The following is a 13,413-nucleotide window of genomic DNA, read 5'->3' as shown; positions in this document are numbered from 1 at the left end:
ACCCGGCGGCTACTTTGAGGTAGAGGCCACACGCCGGGCCTGACGCGCGCAGCAAACGCAGTTTTACGGCCATCGCTTCTCGGCCTTTTGGCTAAGATCAAGTGTAGTATCTGTTCTTATCAGTTTAATATCTGATACGTCCTCTATCTGGGGACCAAATATTAAATTGATTTTTGGGGCAGGGACATGGAACAGGGGCTTGCCCCGTCCACTCCATGCATCCACCTGGTATTGCAGTGTTTCCAGGAGCGTTGCAGCTTCTCCCCTCCATGGGGGCGAGACCCCTGCTGAAAAATAGAATTCGCAATAGTGACGGCGCTGCTGCTCGGCTGACTTTGCTGCAGTTTTCTGTGGGCGCTACGCTGCCCCCTGTTGGATTGCCCCGCAGTTGCAGGCCGCCCTTTGCTGCCCAGCGCGCGCGTGTCTTTTTTCCTGCGCAAGGCCTCGCGCAGAAGCGCAAGGAATGGCTGCGCGTGGCATGCACGCGTGCTTTCCTTTCTGCTTGCAAGGCCCGGCAACAAAAGGAGCTCTGTTCAAAGACCGCCCGCCGTCGCCTCTTTCGCCCTAGGCTCGCCCACCCGGCGGCTACTTTGAGGTAGAGGCCGCACGCCGGGCCTGACGCGCGCAGCAAACGCAGTTTTACGGCCATCGCTTCTCGGCCTTTTGGCTAAGATCAAGTGTAGTATCTGTTCTTATCAGTTTAATATCTGATACGTCCCCTATCTGGGGACCAAATATCAAATTGATTTTTGGGACAGGGAGATGGAACAGGGGCTTGCCCCGTTCACTCCATGCATCCACCTGGTATTGCAGTGTTTCCAGGAGCGGTGCAGCTTCCCCCCTCCATGGGGGCGAGACCCCTGCTGAAAAATAGAATTCGCAATAGTGACGGCGCTGCTGCTCGGCTGACTTTGCTGCAGTTTTCCGTGGGCGCTACGCTGCCCCCTGTTGGATTGCCCCGCAGTTGCAGGCCGCCCTTTGCTGCCCAGCGCACGCGTGTCTTTTTTCCTGCGCAATGCCTCGCGCAGAAGCGCAAGGAATGGCTGCGCGTGGCATGCACGCGTGCTTTCCTTTCTGCTTGCAAGGCCCGGCAACAAAAGGAGCTCTGGCTCAAAGACCGCCCGCCGTCGCCTCTTTCGCCCTAGGCTCGCCCACCCGGCGGCTACTTTGAGGTAGAGGCCGCACGCCGGGCCTGACGCGCGCAGCAAACGCAGTTTTACGGCCATCGCTTCTCGGCCTTTTGGCTAAGATCAAGTGTAGTATCTGTTCTTATCAGTTTAATATCTGATACGTCCCCTATCTGGGGACCAAATATTAAATTGATTTTTGGGACAGGGAGATGGAACAGGGGCTTGCCCCGTCCACTCCATGCATCCACCTGGTATTGCAGTGTTTCCAGGAGCGGTGCAGCTTCCCCCCTCCATGGGGGTGAGACCCCTGCTGAAAAATAGAATTCGCAATAGTGACGGCGCTGCTGCTCGGCTGACTTTGCTGCAGTTTTCCGTGGGCGCTACGCTGCCCCCTGTTGGATTGCCCCGCAGTTGCAGGCCGCCCTTTGCTGCCCAGCGCGCGCGTGTCTTTTTTCCTGCGCAATGCCTCGCGCAGAAGCGCAAGGAATGGCTGCGCGTGGCATGCACGCGTGCTTTCCTTTCTGCTTGCAAGGCCCAGCAACAAAAGGAGCTCTGGCTCAAAGACCGCCCGCCGTCGCCTCTTTCGCCCTAGGCTCGCCCACCCGGCGGCTACTTTGAGGTAGAGGCCGCACGCCGGGCCTGACGCGCGCAGCAAACGCAGTTTTACGGCCATCGCTTCTCGGCCTTTTGGCTAAGATCAAGTGTAGTATCTGTTCTTATCAGTTTAATATCTGATACGTCCCCTATCTGGGGACCAAATATTAAATTGATTTTTGGGACAGGGAGATGGAACAGGGGCTTGTCCCGTCCACTTCATGCATCCACCTGGTATTGCAGTGTTTCCAGGAGCGGTGCAGCTTCCCCCCTCCATGGGGGTGAGACCCCTGCTGAAAAATAGAATTCGCAATAGTGACGGCGCTGCTGCTCGGCTGACTTTGCTGCAGTTTTCCGTGGGCGCTACGCTGCCCCCTGTTGGATTGCCCCGCAGTTGCAGGCCGCCCTTTGCTGCCCAGCGCGCGCGTGTCTTTTTTCCTGCGCAATGCCTCGCGCAGAAGCGCAAGGAATGGCTGCGCGTGGCATGCACGCGTGCTTTCCTTTCTGCTTGCAAGGCCCGGCAACAAAAGGAGCTCTGGCTCAAAGACCGCCCGCCGTCGCCTCTTTCGCCCTAGGCTCGCCCACCCGGCGGGGAGGTAGAGGCCGCACGCCGGGCCTGACGCGCGCAGCAAACGCAGTTTTACGGCCATCGCTTCTCGGCCTTTTGGCTAAGATCAAGTGTAGTATCTGTTCTTATCAGTTTAATATCTGATACGTCCCCTATCTGGGGACCAAATATTAAATTGATTTTTGGGACAGGGAGATGGAACAGGGGCTTGCCCCGTCCACTCCATGCATCCACCTGGTATTGCAGTGTTTCCAGGAGCGGTGCAGCTTCCCCCCTCCATGGGGGCGAGACCCCTGCTGAAAAATAGAATTCGCAATAGTGACGGCGCTGCTGCTCGGCTGACTTTGCTGCAGTTTTCCGTGGGCGCTACGCTGCCCCCTGTTGGATTGCCCCGCAGTTGCAGGCCGCCCTTTGCTGCCCAGCGCGCGCGTGTCTTTTTTCCTGCGCAATGCCTCGCGCAGAAGCGCAAGGAATGGCTGCGCGTGGCATGCACGCGTGCTTTCCTTTCTGCTTGCAAGGCCCGGCAACAAAAGGAGCTCTGGTTCAAAGACCGCCCGCCGTCGCCTCTTTCGCCCTAGGCTCGCCCACCCGGCGGCTACTTTGAGGGAGAGGCCGCACGCCGGGCCTGACGCGCGCAGCAAACGCAGTTTTACGGCCATCGCTTCTCGGCCTTTTGGCTAAGATCAAGTGTAGTATCTGTTCTTATCAGTGCTTATTTGATTGAGAAGAGACCATGATCATTGCCTTTTGATCCTGGGGAAGCTTTGAGTGAAATGGCTATAACCAATTTTCGAGCTTCGGGCCAGGGAGTGCGCAACACCGTTCGGGTGGTCGTGAAGGACAAGGAAGGAGATGCACCGGTCGATCGCACCTTCTTCATCAAGAAAATTCTCTTCGATTGCTGCGGATTTCAAGCGACGGACGTCTTCTGCCTGCAGGATTTCCCCAGCAGTGGATACTTCGACGTGACGTTCCGGAACGTGGCGGGATGCATCAAGTTCCTGTAGGCGTTCAAGGAGAAAGGGGACCGGGCTCCACTGTCGATCCTCACAGCGGAGCCGCTCTTCACGCTTCCGTCACAACGGGACCGGGTGGTGACGATTCACCTCTACAACCCCCATGTTCCGGTGGTGGATGTACTCACCTTTCTCGCCAGGTACGTCGAGGTGGCCGGCAGCAGCACTGATGTCAAGGACCCCTTTGGGATCTGGACCAGCAAGCGGCAGGTCAAGGTGACCTTGAAGGTAGATCCCAGTGGAGCCATCATCCACCCTCCCTCCAGCTTCGCTATCGGGGGAAGTCGAGGCTTCTTGGTCTACGCTGGGCAGCCCAGAGTTTGTCGCACCTGTGGCAAATCTGGTCACATGGCAGCCAACTGCAGCACGGTTGTTTGCAAGAACTGCAAGGAGGAAGGCCATCAGACCAAGGACTGTAAGCAGACTAAGTGTTGCAACTTGTGCGGTGCGGCAGGCCATCTCTACAAGACCTGCCCCAAACGTTGTCTCAGCTATGCTCAGGCGGCAAGGTCCAAGGAATGGCCGGGCGAAGGTTCGACGAAGGCGTCCGTTGTTCGAAAGGAGACCAGCAACCTTCTCCGCAGTGAGGAACTTCAACCTGAGAAGGAAGGGGAGGCGGCTGAAACCAACGACCCAGCACCTACCCAGCGCCCGGAAACCCCTCCTCCACAGACAGAATCAATGGAGGAGGAGGCAGCAGATGGACAAACAGGTCAGTGGCAAGTGGTCCAGAGGAAAACCACAAAGAAAAAACATCCCAAAGCCACCACCCAAACCAGTGGCAAGAGGAGGCTTTCTTCTGAATCAGACTGCAACAACTCCTCTTCACTGGACGGGGAAATGCTGGAACGACAGCCCCTTCAAAAGAGGCGGCAGAACTCCGAGATGGATGATCAAGCATCCCAGCCCCCGGGCACTGGAAGCTGTGATGGGCCCGGCGTGCCCCAACCCCAATTCCCCACACGTAACGACGTGGCCAACGCATCTCAGCTCCGGGACACCGGGAGCAAAGACACGTCTGGCGCACCTGAGCTCCGGGAGACCGGGAGCTGTGATGTTTTCGAGGAGGAACAGATGGAAGCAGCTGAGGACAACCCAATCCTCTCTGCCTACAAGACCCCCCCGATGTCACCCGAGCGGCACAAAACCTGCAGGAAAAATCAGGAGGGGTTTCTGAGCCCAACCAACGTGAAACTGCTTGCGCATACGATGGGTATGCAGGAACATCCCGAAGGGGAAGGACTGGGACTAGCGAGGACAAATGGTATGGGAAGCAACAACTAATTTTTTGTAAAAAATGGGTGTAAGAATTGCTTCCATTAATGTGCGTAGCATTAAATCTACTACGCGATGTGTTTCAACCTTGGATTACCTTGCCAAGGTCAAAGCTGACCTACTGTTTCTGCAGGAGTGTGGAATACCACACCTCAGCACCTACAGGCAGTGGTCGCGATGGTGGTCCCACGGGCCATCGATCTGGTCGGGGGGTAATGACTGCCGTTCCTCCGGCCTGGGTATTCTGCTGCGGGGAGGTAACTTCACCATCTCCGAAGTTAAGGAGGTGGTGGGCGGCCGCCTCCTCGTAGCAGACGTGATGTACAACAACGCTCCGCTCCGGTTGATCAACGTGTACGCCCCGGTACAACGCAGCGAGCGGCTGACCGTCTTCCAGCAGCTCCCACTGCTGCTGGCGACGTCCAGGCCGGTCATCCTAGGCGGTGACTTCAACTGCATCATCGATGCGGCTGGACGATCCGGCAGTGACGACAGAAAACTGGACGCTACGTCCAGATTCCTCATAGAAACAGTTAAGGATGCCAAACTGCACGACGTCTTCAGCAAACCTGCAGACGGAGCGCAGCGCAGATACACATGGTCAAGATCGGACGGGTCTGCCCGTTCCAGGATTGACTTCCTGTTTGTGTCCCGTGCTGTCACGGTCGGATCCACCGACGTCAAGCCGGTGTTCTTCTCCGACCACTGCCTCTTACTGGCCGACTGTCACTTACAGGACGACCAGCGGGTTGGCAGAGGGACGTGGAAGCTCAATGTGACACTGCTGACCCCAGAGAACGTTGAGGAACTCAAAAGGGATTACAAAGGTTGGAGGACCGTGAAACCCCTCTTTGAGTCTCCAGTTCACTGGTGGGAAGCGATTAAGGAGAACATCAAGAGGTTCTTCATCCACAAAGGTGTTCAGAAGGCGAGAGAGAGACAGAGGGAACTGTCCCGACTCCAGAAAATTATGCAAAATCTACTCCGGTTGCAGTCAATGGGGGTCGAGGTCAAGGAGGACCTCCAAGAGGTGAAGAGCCAGCAGGCCTCGCTCTTTGCCAAGGAGGCCTCCAAGATCATCTTCCGGTCCAGAGTCTGCTCCATCGAGCAGGATGAGACGTGCTCGCGTTACTTCTTCCAAAAGGTACACAGAGAGAGCTCTGTTATCAGCAGCCTGAAGGAAGAAGATGGCTCGGTAACGTCTTCGCAGTCCGACATACTAAGGATCAGCAAATCCTTTTATGCTGGGCTGTATGACGCGAAGCCCACAGACAGCAGAGCCTCCCAGTCCTTCCTGTCATCTATCACAGAGGTCTTAGATGACAGCAGGAGGGAGGGACTGGACAAGCCGCTAACTCTGGACGAGCTGACAAAGGCCGTCGAGTCTTTCGAGGCGAGTAAAACTCCCGGGAGCGACGGCTTACCGGTCGAGTTGTACTCGGCCCTGTGGGACTGGGTCGGCCCGGACCTGCTGGAAGTATACGAGAGTATGCTCCTGGCCGGTAGCATGTCAGAATCCATGAGGAAAGGCATCATCACCCTCATTTACAAGCAGAAGGGGGAGAGGGTAGAAATCAGAAATTGGCGGCCCATCTCACTGCTTAATGTTGATTACAAGATTCTGTCCAAAGTCATAGCCAGTCGAGTCAAGTCTGCTCTGGAGCTGGTGATTCACCCCGATCAGACCTGTACTGTACCCGGCAGGAAGATCTCTGATAGCCTCGCGCTACTCAGGGATACGATCGCCTACGTACGGGACAGGAGGGTGGACACCTGCCTCATCAGCCTGGACCAGGAGAAGGCTTTTGACAGGATATCGCACACCTACATGATGGACGTGCTTTCCAAAATGGGGTTTGGGGAGGGAATCTGCAATTGGATCCAACTGCTCTACACAAACATCAGTAGCGCAGTGTCAATCAACGGGTGGGAATCTGAAAGTTTCCCGATCAAATCTGGAGTCAGACAGGGCTGTCCTCTGTCCCCGGTCTTGTTTGTTTGCTGTATTGAACCCTTTGCTGAGTCTATTAGGAAGGATGCGAGCATAAGAGGGGTGACAATCCCAGGCAGCGGAGGCACTCAGGTCAAAACCTCCCTGTACATGGATGACGTCGCCGTCTTCTGCTCGGATCCGCTGTCCGTGCGCAGACTGATGAGCATCTGCGACCAGTTCGAACTGGCCTCGGGAGCCAAAGTTAACCACGGCAAGAGCGAGGCCATGTTCTTTGGGAACTGGGCTGACCGATCCTTTGTCCCCTTCAGCGTCAGGTCAGATTACCTGAAGGTGCTGGGGATATGGTTCGGAAGTGCCGGGGCGTGCACCAAAACATGGGAGGAGCGAGTAGCCAAGGTACGACAAAAGTTGGGCATGTGGGGGCAGCGATCTCTCTCCATTGTGGGTAAGAACCTGGTCATCAGGTGCGAGGCGCTCACGTTGTTGCTCTACGTGGCGCAGGTCTGGCCCATACCCCACTCCTGCGCCGTGGCAGTCACCCGAGCCATTTTCCGCTTCGTCTGGGGATCTAAAATGGACCGGGTCCGGAGGGACACGATGTTCAAATCTCTGGACATGGGCGGGAAAAATGTACCCAACGTGGCCCTCATCCTGATGACCACCTTCGTGTGCGGCTGCATCAAGCTATGTGTAGATCCCCAGTACGCAAACTCCAAGTGTCACTACGTGCTGAGGTTCTATCTGTCCCCGGTGTTGCGAAGGATGGGCCTGGTCACATTGCCGCGGAACGCTCCGTGCAGTTGGGCGGCGCCGTACCACCTATCCTTCGTGGAGCAGTTTCTGCGGAAAAACACCTTTGACCACCGGTCCATCAGGCAGTGGTCTGCACGGAATGTCCTCAAGGCCCTACGGGAAAAGGAAACGGTGGATCCTGTCGGATGGTTCCCCGAGCAGACCGTCAAAGTCATTTGGCGGAATGCCTCATCACCAGAACTTTCAAACAAGCACCAAGACGTAGCTTGGCTGGTGGTGAGAAGGGCCCTCCCCGTCAGATCCTTCATGCACACCCGAAGTCTCGCCCCCTCCGCACAGTGCCCCCGCGTTGGCTGTGGTGGGGAAGAGACGGTCGCCCACCTCCTCCTGGAATGTGCCTTTGCAAAGCAGGTGTGGAAAGAGATGCAGTGGTTTTTGTCAAGGTTCATCCCAAGCAGCTCTGTAACACAGGAGTCTGTGCTCTACGGGCTGTTCCCAGGGACGCACACCGAGACAAACATCAACTGCTGCTGGAGGACTATCAATTCGGTGAAAGACGCCCTTTGGTCTGCCCGAAACTTGCTGGTCTTCCAGCGCAAAGAGTTGTCCACCGCCGAATGTTGCAGACTGGCACATTCCAAGGTCCAGGACTACGTGCTGAGGGACGCACTAAAGCTTGGGGCAGCCACAGCAAAGGCTCAATGGGGAAAGACCACAGTGTAAGGTTCCCCCACCAAGCTGGACTGAGGGGCTGGATCCATGGGAAACCCCTCGAACTGTATCGTTAATATTCTGAATTGCTGTAAATGTAAAACTGTAATTGACATGACAATTGTGAAACGGAAGGGTTGGGAAGAAACTCATGACAGTATTGAAGGAAACTGATCTCCCTTGCAATGTTTGTATTTTTTGGTGCTGTTTGGAAACTGTTTGGCAATGTAATTTTTACAGATTTTTATGAATAAAGTATATTTTGGAAATAAAAAAAAAAAAAATCTGTTCTTATCAGTTTAATATCTGATACGTCCCCTATCTGGGGACCAAATATTAAATTGATTTTTGGGACAGGGAGATGGAACAGGGGCTTGCCCCGTCCACTCCATGCATCCACCTGGTATTGCAGTGTTTCCAGGAGCGGTGCAGCTTCTCCCCTCCATGGGGGCGAGACCCCTGCTGAAAAATAGAATTCGCAATAGTGACGGCGCTGCTGCTCGGCTGACTTTGCTGCAGTTTTCCGTGGGCGCTACGCTGCCCCCTGTTGGATTGCCCCGCAGTTGCAGGCCGCCCTTTGCTGCCCAGTGCGCGCGTGTCTTTTTTCCTGCGCAATGCCTCGCGCAGAAGCGCGAGGAATGGCTGCGCGTGGCATGCACGTGTGCTTTCCTTTCTGCTTGCAAGGCCCGGCAACAAAAGGAGCTCTGGCTCAAAGACCGCCCGCCGTCGCCTCTTTCGCCCTCGGCTCGCCCACCCGGCGGCTACTTTGAGGTAGAGGCCGCACGCCGGGCCTGACGCGAGCAGCAAACGCAGTTTTACGGCCATCGCTTCTCGGCCTTTTGGCTAAGATCAAGTGTAGTATCTGTTCTTATCAGTTTAATATCTGATACGTCCCCTATCTGGGGACCAAATATTAAATTGATTTTTGGGACAGGGAGATGGAACAGGGGCTTGCCCCGTCCACTCCATGCATCCACCTGGTATTGCAGTGTTTCCAGGAGCGGTGCAGCTTCCCCCCTCCATGGGGGCGAGACCCCTGCTGAAAAATAGAATTCGCAATAGTGACGGCGCTGCTGCTCGGCTGACTTTGCTGCAGTTTTCCGTGGGCGCTACGCTGCCCCCTGTTGGATTGCCCCGCAGTTGCAGGCCGCCCTTTGCTGCCCAGCGTGCGCGTGTCTTTTTTCCTGCGCAATGCCTCGCGCAGAAGCGCAAGGAATGGCTGCGCGTGGCATGCACGCGTGCTTTCCTTTCTGCTTGCAAGGCCCGGCAACAAAAGGAGCTCTGGCTCAAAGACCGCCCGCCGTCGCCTCTTTCGCCCTAGGCTCGCCCACCCGGCGGCTACTTTGAGGTAGAGGCCGCACGCCGGGCCTGACGCGCGCAGCAAACGCAGTTTTAGGGCCATCGCTTCTCGGCCTTTTGGCTAAGATCAAGTGTAGTATCTGTTCTTATCAGTTTAATATCTGATACGTCCCCTATCTGGGGACCAAATATTAAATTGATTTTTGGGACAGGGAGATGGAACAGGGGCTTGCCCCGTCCACTCCATGCATCCACCTGGTATTGCAGTGTTTCCAGGAGCGGTGCAGCTTCCCCCCTCCATGGGGGCGAGACCCCTGCTGAAAAATAGAATTCGCAATCGTGACGGCGCTGCTGCTCGGCTGACTTTGCTGCAGTTTTCCGTGGGCGCTACGCTGCCCCCTGTTGGATTGCCCCGCAGTTGCAGGCCGCCCTTTGCTGCCCAGCGCGCGCGTGTCTTTTTTCCTGCGCAATGCCTCGCGCAGAAGCGCGAGGAATGGCTGCGCGTGGCATGCACGCGTGCTTTCCTTTCTGCTTGCAAGGCCCGGCAACAAAAGGAGCTCTGGCTCAAAGACCGCCCGCCGTCGCCTCTTTCGCCCTAGGCTCGCCCACCCGGCGGCTACTTTGAGGTAGAGGCCGCACGCCGGGCCTGACGCGAGCAGCAAACGCAGTTTTACGGTCATCGCTTCTCGGCCTTTTGGCTAAGATCAAGTGTAGTATCTGTTCTTATCAGTGCTTATTTGATTGAGAAGAGACCATGATCATTGCTTTTTGATCCTGGGGAAGCTTTGAGTAAAATGGCTATAACCAATTTTCGAGCTTCGGGCCAGGGAGTGCGCAACACCGTTCGGGTGGTCGTGAAGGACAAGGAAGGAGATGCACCGGTCGATCGCACCTTCTTCATCAAGAAAATTCTCTTCGATTGCTGCGGATTTCAAGCGACGGACGTCTTCTGCCTGCAGGATTTCCCCAGCAGTGGATACTTCGACGTGACGTTCCGGAACGTGGCGGGATGCATCAAGTTCCTGAAGGCGTTCAAGGAGAAAGGGGACCGGGCGCCACTGTCGATCCTCACAGCGGAGCCGCTCTTCACGCTTCCGTCACAACGGGACCGGGTGGTGACGATTCACCTCTACAACCCCCATGTTCCGGTGGTGGATGTACTCACCTTTCTCGCCAGGTACGTCGAGGTGGCCGGCAGCAGCACTGATGTCAAGGACCCCTTTGGGATCTGGACCAGCAAGCGGCAGGTCAAGGTGACCTTGAAGGTAGATCCCAGTGGAGCCATCATCCACCCTCCCTCCAGCTTCGCTATCGGGGGAAGTCGAAGCTTCTTGGTCTACGCTGGGCAGCCCAGAGTTTGTCGCACCTGTGGCAAATCTGGTCACATGGCAGCCAACTGCAGCACGGTTGTTTGCAAGAACTGCAAGGAGGAAGGCCATCAGACCAAGGACTGTAAGCAGACTAAGTGTTGCAACTTGTGCGGTGCGGCAGGCCATCTCTACAAGACCTGTCCCAAACGTTGTCAAAGCTATGCTCAGGCGGCAAGGTCCAAGGAATGGCCGGGCGAAGGTTCGACGAAGGCGTCCGCTGTTCGAAAGGAGACCAACAACCTTCTCCGCAGTGAGGAACTTCAACCTGAGAAGGAAGGGGAGGCGGCTGAAACCAACGACCCAGCACCCGGAAACCCCTCCCCCACAGACAGAATCAATGGAGGAGGAGGCAGCAGATGGACAAACAGGTCAGTGGCAAGTGGTCCAGAGGAGAACCACAAAGAAAAAACATCCCAAAGCCACCACCCAAACCAGTGGCAAGAGGAGGCTCTCTTCTGAATCAGACTGCAACAACTCCTCTTCACTGGACGGGGAAATGCTGGAACGACAGCCCCTTCAAAAGAGGCGGCAGAACTCCGAGATGGATGATAAAGCATCCCAGCCCCCGGGCACTGGAAGCTGTGATGGGCCCAGCGTGCCCCAACCCCAATGCCCCACACGTAACGACGTGGCCAACGCATCTCAGCTCCAGGACACCGGGAGCAAAGACACGTCTGGCGCACCTGAGCTCCGGGAGACCGGGAGCTGTGATGTTTTCGAGGAGGAACAGATGGAAGCAGCTGAGGACAACCCAATCCTCTCTGCCTACAAGACCCCCCCGATGTCACCCGAGCGGCACAAACCCTGCAGGAAAAATCAGGAGGGGTTTCTGAGCCCAACCAACGTGAAACTGCTTGCGCATACGATGGGTATGCAGGAACATCCCGAAGGGGAAGGACTGGGACTAGCGAGGACAAATGGTATGGGAAGCAACAACTAATTTTTAGTAAAAAATGGGTGTAAGAATTGCTTCCATTAATGTGCGTAGCATTAAATCGACTACGCGATGTGTTTCAACCTTGGATTACCTTGCCAAGGTCAAAGCTGACCTACTGTTTCTGCAGGAGTGTGGAATACCACACCTCAGCACCTACAGGCAGTGGTCGCGATGGTGGTCCCACGGGCCATCGATCTGGTCGGGGGGTAATGACTGCCGTTCCTCCGGCCTGGGTATTCTGCTGCGGGGAGGTAACTTCACCATCTCCGAAGTTAAGGAGGTGGTGGGCGGCCGCCTCCTCGTAGCAGACGTGATGTACAACAACGCTCCGCTCCGGTTGATCAACGTGTACGCCCCGGTACAACGCAGCGAGCGGCTGACCGTCTTCCAGCAGCTCCCACTGCTGCTGGCGACGTCCAGGCCGGTCATCCTAGGCGGTGACTTCAACTGCATCATCGATGCGGCTGGACGATCTGGCAGTGACGACAGCAAACTGGACGCTACGTCCAGATTCCTAGTAGAAACAGTTAAGGATGCCAAACTGCACGACGTCTTCAGCAAACCTGCAGACGGAGCGCAGCGCAGATACACATGGTCAAGATCGGACGGGTCTGCCCGTTCCAGGATTGACTTCCTGTTTGTTTCCCGTGCTGTCACGGTCGGATCCACCGACGTCAAGCCGGTGTTCTTCTCCGACCACTGCCTCTTACTGGCCGACTGTCACTTACAGGACGACCAGCGGGTTGGCAGAGGGACGTGGAAGCTCAATGCGACACTGCTGACCCCAGAGAACGTTGAGGAACTCAAAAGGGATTACAAAGGTTGGAGGACCGTGAAACCCCTCTTTGAGTCTCCAGTTCACTGGTGGGAAGCGATTAAGGAGAACATCAAGAGGTTCTTCATCCACAAAGGTGTTCAGAAGGCGAGAGAGAGACAGAGGGAACTGTCCCGACTCCAGAAAATTATGCAAAATCTACTCCGGTTGCAGTCAATGGGGGTCGAGGTCAAGGAGGACCTCCAAGAGGTGAAGAGCCAGCAGGCCTCGCTCTTTGCCAAGGAGGCCTCCAAGATCATCTTCCGGTCCAGAGTCCGCTCCATCGAGCAGGATGAGACGTGCTCGCGTTACTTCTTCCAAAAGGTACACAGAGAGAGCTCTGTTATCAGCAGCCTGAAGGAAGAAGATGGCTCGGTAACGTCTTCGCAGTCCGACATACTAAGGATCAGCAAATCCTTTTATGCTGGGCTGTATGACGCGAAGCCCACAGACAGCAGAGCCTCCCAGTCCTTCCTGTCATCTATCACAGAGGTCTTAGATGACAGCAGGAGGGAGGGACTGGACAAGCCGCTAACTCTGGACGAGCTGACAAAGGCCGTCGAGTCTTTCGAGGCGAGTAAAACTCCCGGGAGCGACGGCTTACCGGTCGAGTTGTACTCGGCCCTGTGGGACTGGGTCGGCCCGGACCTGCTGGAAGTATACGAGAGTATGCTCCTGGCCGGTAGCATGTCAGAATCCATGAGAAAAGGCATCATCACCCTCATTTACAAGCAGAAGGGGGAGAGGGTAGAAATCAGAAATTGGCGGCCCATCTCACTGCTTAATGTTGATTACAAGATTCTGTCCAAAGTCATAGCCAGTCGAGTCAAGTCTGCTCTGGAGCTGGTGATTCACCCCGATCAGACCTGTACTGTACCCGGCAGGAAGATCTCTGATAGCCTCGCGCTACTCAGGGATACGATCGCCTACGTACGGGACAGGAGGGTGGACACCTGCCTCATCAGCCTGGACCAGGAGAAGGCTTTTGACAG

At 55.9% G+C, this 13,413-nt stretch overlaps 7 non-coding genes and 3 pseudogenes across 7 annotated transcripts; all 10 read left to right on the top strand.

Moving 5' to 3' along the window:
• Positions 1-71: 71 nt before the first annotated feature.
• On the top strand, positions 72-262 carry LOC137354090 (U2 spliceosomal RNA). The gene has a single exon (XR_010970239.1). It is a non-coding gene; the product is annotated as a U2 spliceosomal RNA (small nuclear RNA).
• Positions 263-647: 385 nt separating this feature from the next.
• LOC137353780 (U2 spliceosomal RNA) lies at positions 648-838 on the top strand. Its single transcript, XR_010969932.1, has one exon. It is a non-coding gene; the product is annotated as a U2 spliceosomal RNA (small nuclear RNA).
• Positions 839-1,224: 386 nt separating this feature from the next.
• Positions 1,225-1,415, top strand: LOC137355042 (U2 spliceosomal RNA). The gene has a single exon (XR_010970687.1). It is a non-coding gene; the product is annotated as a U2 spliceosomal RNA (small nuclear RNA).
• Positions 1,416-1,801: 386 nt separating this feature from the next.
• LOC137353930 (U2 spliceosomal RNA) lies at positions 1,802-1,992 on the top strand. Its single transcript, XR_010970080.1, has one exon. It is a non-coding gene; the product is annotated as a U2 spliceosomal RNA (small nuclear RNA).
• A 380-nt stretch (positions 1,993-2,372) lies between these two features.
• On the top strand, positions 2,373-2,563 carry LOC137355041 (U2 spliceosomal RNA). The gene has a single exon (XR_010970686.1). It is a non-coding gene; the product is annotated as a U2 spliceosomal RNA (small nuclear RNA).
• A 386-nt stretch (positions 2,564-2,949) lies between these two features.
• LOC137354626 (U2 spliceosomal RNA) lies at positions 2,950-3,058 on the top strand (annotated as a pseudogene).
• A 5,200-nt stretch (positions 3,059-8,258) lies between these two features.
• LOC137354261 (U2 spliceosomal RNA) lies at positions 8,259-8,438 on the top strand (annotated as a pseudogene).
• Positions 8,439-8,824: 386 nt separating this feature from the next.
• LOC137355040 (U2 spliceosomal RNA) lies at positions 8,825-9,015 on the top strand. The gene has a single exon (XR_010970685.1). It is a non-coding gene; the product is annotated as a U2 spliceosomal RNA (small nuclear RNA).
• Positions 9,016-9,401: 386 nt separating this feature from the next.
• LOC137355038 (U2 spliceosomal RNA) lies at positions 9,402-9,592 on the top strand. The gene has a single exon (XR_010970683.1). It is a non-coding gene; the product is annotated as a U2 spliceosomal RNA (small nuclear RNA).
• A 386-nt stretch (positions 9,593-9,978) lies between these two features.
• On the top strand, positions 9,979-10,087 carry LOC137354560 (U2 spliceosomal RNA; annotated as a pseudogene).
• Positions 10,088-13,413: the final 3,326 nt, after the last annotated feature.

The sequence above is a fragment of the Heterodontus francisci genome, chromosome 41 (genome assembly GCF_036365525.1).
Source record: "Heterodontus francisci isolate sHetFra1 chromosome 41, sHetFra1.hap1, whole genome shotgun sequence".
Lineage (NCBI taxonomy): Eukaryota > Metazoa > Chordata > Chondrichthyes > Heterodontiformes > Heterodontidae > Heterodontus > Heterodontus francisci.
This window is presented reverse-complemented; position numbering and strand designations above follow the sequence as displayed.